This window comes from Bos mutus, chromosome 19 (genome assembly GCF_027580195.1).
Source record: "Bos mutus isolate GX-2022 chromosome 19, NWIPB_WYAK_1.1, whole genome shotgun sequence".
In the NCBI taxonomy this organism is placed as follows: Eukaryota; Metazoa; Chordata; class Mammalia; order Artiodactyla; family Bovidae; genus Bos; species Bos mutus.
This window is the reverse complement of record NC_091635.1, coordinates 28,511,325-28,517,810: the sequence shown is the minus strand read 5'-3', so window position 1 is coordinate 28,517,810 and position 6,486 is coordinate 28,511,325.

Here is a 6,486-nt window from a genome sequence, read left to right as displayed (position 1 = left end):
CTGAAGAGAAAACTGGGGTGCGTGTGTCCTTTCGTTTACAATTTTGTCCAGATATACGCCCAGGAGTAGGATTACTGGCTCCTATGGCAACTCTACTTTAAGATTTTTGAGTGATTTCCATACTATGATCTCCATAGTGGCTGCATCAATTTACATTCCCACTGACAATGTAGGAGGTTCAGGCTGAGGAATGTTCTAATGTTAGATTTCTAGAGTGATCTCAGTGACTGCTCTGAACCCCTTGCCTATGTCCACATTTTCTATTTGTGCAGGGCAACTGCTGGGGGTGAGGGGAGCTTGGTGGTGCCCCCTTCAAATACTGACCCCCCACACCTACGGTGTTTCCTCCTATCAGGTGGTTCTGGGAGGAGATAAAAGTTCAGAGAGGTTTAGTGGCTTGTCTAAGGACCAACAGCTACTTGGGGAGTCTCTACCCTCCTGGATTTGAGCCCACATACATGGGAGTCCATCGCTGATAGGATTTCCTTTTGGGAATTTGTCTCAGCCTTTTGCAAGGAATCCAATCCCACTGAATATACGCTTCTAGTTTGCCCAGCTTTCTGTAGTTTCATCTCCTAAGAGTCCTACTAAGCTCCACACCCAATAGAACTAGGAATCGAGGGGACGGTCGTATTCTGGTAAGGTTGTAAATATTTGGGTTACACTGTGATTTCAGCTGGGTTTTCTAGGTGGCTCGGCTGTAAAAGAATCCGCCTGCAATGCAGGAGACGTAGCAGACGCAAGAGACCGAGGGTTCAATCCCTGGGTTGAGTAGATTCCCTGCAGTAGGAAATCTTCTCCAGTATTCTTGCCTGGAAAATTTCATGGATAGAGGAGCGTGACCGGCTACAGTCCATGGGGCCGCAATGAGTCAGACACGACTGAGTACACACACGTGATTCCATCAGGGATGGTAGTGGGAGGAGAATGGCTGGGCTGACCGCCCACCGGGGCGTGGTGGGGGCGTGTAGTTCACTTGCGAAAGTGCAGGCAGTGTCCATCAGCGTCAACTTCCTTTACAGCCGAGGCTGTAGCGGCCCCTTGTGGCCATTTTGCTCTTGAGGAAACCGAAAGGAATGGAAATCGAAGTCGTTCAGTCGTCTCCGACTCTTGGCGACCCCATGGACTGTAGCCTGCCAGGCTCCTCCATCCATGGGATTTTCCAGGCAAGAATACTGGAGTGGGGTGCCATTTTCTTCTCCAAGGGAGCTTCCCGACCCAGGGATCGAACCCGAGTCTACAGCATCGCAGGAAGACTCTTTACCGTCTGAGCCACCAGGGAAGCCCAGGAAACGGAGTGTCAGACAAATTACAGTTTCAGAACTGGGAGGAGAGGTACCTTTTCTTAGATGGCCTCCCCGACTCCTTTGTTGTCCAGAGAGGCATAGACACACGTCCAGGGCCACACAGCTAAAACCGTGGTCTTTGGATTTCCAGCCCTTCTGCAGCTCTTCTTCCTGTACTATTCTCAGCTCAGTGCCCGTTTGCTCTCCATAGGGAGGCCAGGTAGTAGCCTGGAGAGTCGGGCCTGCCCTTGCTCAGGGCCTTTCCTTCCCTCTCGGAACTAAGAGCAGGGATGCAGAAAGGGGAGGGCCCTCTCTGGTGACAGAGCGGCGAGTCCCCATGCAGCCTCCAGGGGGCGCTGTGACACCGAGTTGGCCTGGTCCTGGGCGTCAACGCAGGCGGAGCCAGCTCAGCCTCCTGAGAACATAGCGAGCTGCCGGCCCCAGGAGTTTGTTAAGTCAGCCCGGTGGCAGGCAGCCTATTCTGTAGGAAGCCAGTGGCTGGCTCCAGGGTTGACACCTCCTCCTTTTGCTGCTCAGATGCCAGCCTCTGCTCCGCCTTGCAATCCCCTCTTCTCTTTGAACTTCTGCATAGCCTGGGGTCGGTGGGGAGAGGGGCGCAGTAGGTAGGATCATTGTCTCTGGTACACAGACTGGGAAACAGAGGGGCTGAGGGATTGCCTAGGACCAGCTGGCTGTGGAAAGACAGTGCTGGGACTCCATGCAGTGCTTTGGATGTTATATCCAGCGCCCTTTCCTACATACTTGTGACTTCCCCTGAGTTTGGCTCATGGTAAATATGAAGGATGCTGTGGCACCAGGCATGGGGTTTTGGAGTCAGCTCCACTGCCGCCTGCCTCTGTGGCCCTCAGCAAGTCTCTTCCCTCTCTGTGCCTCAGTATCATCTGTGAAATGGGTGTAATGATCTCCCTGGGATGCTGGAGATGTGGGTGCTGCCGGGTCAAAGCTGGGACATCAGAGCCCTACTGTGTTTCGAAGCAGGAGCAACCTTCCCTGGACTCTGGGGTGCAGAGCATGGTCCAGTGTGTCACTCTGGCTGCTGGAGCCAGGGCAGAGATGGGGCTGAGAAAGGCCAGGGCTGGAGGGGTCAGGGGTAGGGCAGGATGTGAGGGATACAGGGTGAGTCACTTAGCAGCTCAGACGCTGGGGAGTGAAGGGGCAGGAGTGCTGGGGCCAGCCAGGCCTGGCAGTACCAGGCACAAGGCCACCCTGTGGGAGGAGGCTGGGCCATGGCACCATGCCAGCCCCACCCCACCAGTTCCTCAGGAGCAGGGGTGGAGCCCAAGGAGAAATGTGGCCTGGAACCTCTCAAAGTGTGGGAGAATGGTGGGGAGTGGGGTCTGGAAACCCGACGGGGGTGAGGGTCAGTCTGCTTTCCTTCCCCTGCTGCCCACCCCCTTCTGCTAGCCCCCCTTGCTAAAGCTTTTATTCCTGCCTGTATGGCTAACGGTGGAGGAGGATGCTCTGTGGGCCTCTCCTCCCAGGTGGGGTCACCATCTAAGACAGACAGACAGACAGAGTCAGCGTCCACAAGAGCACCAGGCTCCTTGCAGCTGACTTTCCTCTTGGGCTTCAGCCACACCTGCACAGGTCAGAGTGCCCACAGGATACTATGGCTTTTGAGGTCAGCTGAATGGATTTTCCAGAAAGAACTATTTTCAGAGGTCTGGACAGGAACAGGGATGGAGTAGCAACCAGAAGGCAGCATGGGAGCTGGAGGGACAAGTGGAGGAGGGGGCAATGTGATGGGAGCTGGTGGGGGCTGCTCTGCAGAGACAGTGACCACAGCTGCCGGGTGGGGGAGTACATGCCTGGACACTCTCTTCCCTCCTGTCCACCTCCTGCAGATGTCTCCCATTGGCTGATTCAACGTGGCAGGCAGACATCAGACTTTGGAGCACAAGCAGGGCCAAACAGTGTGGAGAATAGATCTGGAAGGATGCAGAATCATCAGGCTGATGGGGACACAAATATTAATAGCCAGGCCCTGCCTTCAAGGAGCTCACCATCTAGTAGAGGGGATAAGAGCCCAAATCCCTCTCAACAGAAGAACTATACAAAAAGATCTTAATGACCCAGAAAACCAAGATGGTGTGATCACTCATCTAGAGCCAGATGTCCTGGAGTGTAAAGTCAAGTGGGCCTTAGGAAACATCACTACAAACTAAGCTAGTGGAAGTGATGGAATTCCAGCTGAGCTCTTTCAAATCCTAAAAGATGATGCTATGAAAGTGCTGCACTCAATATGCCAGCAAATTTGGAAAACTCAGCAGAGGCCACAGGTCTGGAAAAGGTCAGTTTTCATTCCAATCCCAAAGAAAGGCAACGCCAAAGAATGTTCAAACTACCACACAATTGCACTCATTTCACATGCTAGCCAAGTAATGCTCAAAATCCTTCAGGCTAGGCTTCAACAGTATGTACAAGCTGGATTTTGAAAAGGCACAGGAACCAGAGATCAAATTGCCAACATCCGTTGGATCATAGAAAAAGCTAGCAAATTTCAGAAAAACATCTACTTCTGCTTCATTGACTCTGCTAAAGCCCTTGACTGTGTAGATCACAACAAACTGTGGAAAATTCTCAAAGAGATGGGAATACCAGATCACTTGACCTGCCTCCTGGGAAACCTGTATGCAGGCCAAGAAGCAACAGTTTTTTATTGCTTCTTGGAATAATGGACTGGTTCCAAATTGGGAAAGGAGTACGTCAAGGCTGTTTATTGTCACCCTGCTTATTTAACTTATATGCAGAGTACATTATGTGAAACGACAGGCCAGGCTGGATGATGGACAAGCTGGAATAAAGATTGCCAGGAGAAATATCAATAACCTCAGATATGCAGATGACACCACCATTATGGCAGAAAGTGAAGAAGAATTGAAGAGCCTCTTGATGAAGGTGAAAAAGGAGAATTGAAAAAGCTGGCTTAAAACTCAGCATTCAAAAAACAAAATCATGGCATCTGGTCCCATCACGTCATGGAAAATAGATGGGGAAACACTGGAAACAGTGACAGACTTTATTTTTTTGGGCTCCAGAATCACTGTGGACAGTGCCTGCCGCCATGAAACTAAAAGACGCTTGCTCCTTGAAAGAAAAGCTATGACCAACCTAGACAGCATATTAAAAAGCAGAGACATTACTTTGCCTACAAAGGTCCATCTAGTCAAAGATATGGTTTTTCCAGTAGTCATGTACAGATATGAGAGCTGGACAATAAAAAAGGCTGAGCACCAAAGAATTTATACCTTTGAGTTGTGGTGCTAGAGAAGACTCTTGAGAGTCCCTTGGACTGCAAGGAGATCAAACCAGTCAGTCCTAAAGGAAATCAACCCTGAAAAATCATTAGAAGGACTGATGCTGAAGCTGAAGCTCCAATACTTTGTCTAACTGATGTGAAGAGCTGACTCATTGGAAAAGACCCTGATGCTGGGGAAGATTGAAGGCATGAGGAGAAGGGGATGACAGAGGATGAGATAGTTGGATGGCATCACTGACTTGACGGACATGAGTTTGAGCAAACTCTTGGAGATGGTGGACAGGGAAGCCTGGCATGGAGCAGTCCACGGGGTCATAAAGAGGTGGATGTGTCTGAATGACTGAACAACAACAACCGCTCATCAGATGGGGAGAAGACAGCCCAGGGGAGGGTCAGATAAAGCACCAGACAGGCTCAGAGGAGGGAAGGAGTTAGCATGGGGAGGATGCCAGGGGTCCCAGAGGCTTGAAAGAAGAAGTGGTATTTTGGTTTCCTATTGAAAAAGTTACCTCAAACTTAGTATCTTAATACAAACTCAATATCTTATAGTTCTAAAGGTGGGAAGTCTGAAATGGGTCCTATGGGCCAAAATCAAGGATGTTATCAGAACTGTGTTCATTCTGGAGGTTTTAGGGGAGGATCTGTTTCCTTGTCTTTTCTAGCTTAGAGGCCGTCTGTGTTCCTTGGCTTGTGGCCCCTTTCTCCTTCAGAGTGCATTTTTCCAACCTCTGTTTCCATAGTTACCTCTTCTGTCTCTGATTTTGACCATCTTGCCTCCCTCTTATAAGAACCTTTGTGATTGCACTGAGCCCATTTAGATGATCCAGGATACCCTGTCCATCTCAAGATCGTTAACTTAATCACATCTGCATGCCCCCCATTTGCAATGTGAGATGCATATTCATAGCTCCTGGGGATTAGGACTTGGACATCTTTGGAGGGTCACAGTGGGCACTGGGTGAGGACACTGCAAGTGGAGAGACGGCCCTGCAGCGGCAGGGGCATGAGGACAAAAGCAGCTGCTGCCGGTGCCTTGTGCCCGATTGCAGAAACAGGGAGAACAGGCCTGGAAAAGCTGAAAGTGCCTGCTCCATTTCCAAATAAACATAGATGACCTCTGATTTGAAGGGGCAAAGACTGCCCCAGAGGGACAGGGGGGCTGGGGTGGGCCCTTTGGGTGCTGGTTAGCATCACTGTTAAGCGTTCATTCCACTGCTTCCCTGGTGGCTCAGACAGTAAAGAATCTGCCTGCAATGCAGGAGATGCAGGTTCATCCCTGGGTCGGGAAGATCCCCTGGAGGAGGGCATGGCAACCCACTCCAGTATTCTTGCCTGGAGAATGCCATGGACAGAGGAGGCTGGCAGGCTATGGCCCATAGGGTCAAACTGTGTTGGACACAACTGAAGTGATACAGCACACACACATGCATGACTGCTTCACTGAGGGACTGCTGCTGCTGCTGCTGCTAAGTCGCTTCAGTCGTGTCCGACTCTCTGTGACCCCATAGATGGCAGCCCACCAGGCTCCCCCGTCCCTGGGATTCTCCAGGCAAGAACACTGGAGTCGGGTTGCCATTTCCTTCTCCAATGCATGAAAGGGAAAAGTGAAAGTGAAGTTGCTCAGTCGTGTCCGACCCTCAGCAACTCCATGGACTGCAGCCTACCAGGCTCCTCCACCCATGGGATTTTCCAGGCAGGAGTACTGGAGTGGGTTGCCATTGCCTTCTCCGATTGAGGGACTAGTCATGGCCAATTTGGCCTTTTTAATTGTCCCTCAGTGGCTGTTCTCAGCCCCACGGCTGAGAGCTTTAGAATCAGCACTACTCTTTCCCCTGCAGAAGTGCAGGTCTGGGCTTGTCTCCCCTACCTGGCCTTCCCAGCCTCCACACCACTGATTCCCTCCTTCTCTCCTCCAGCTGT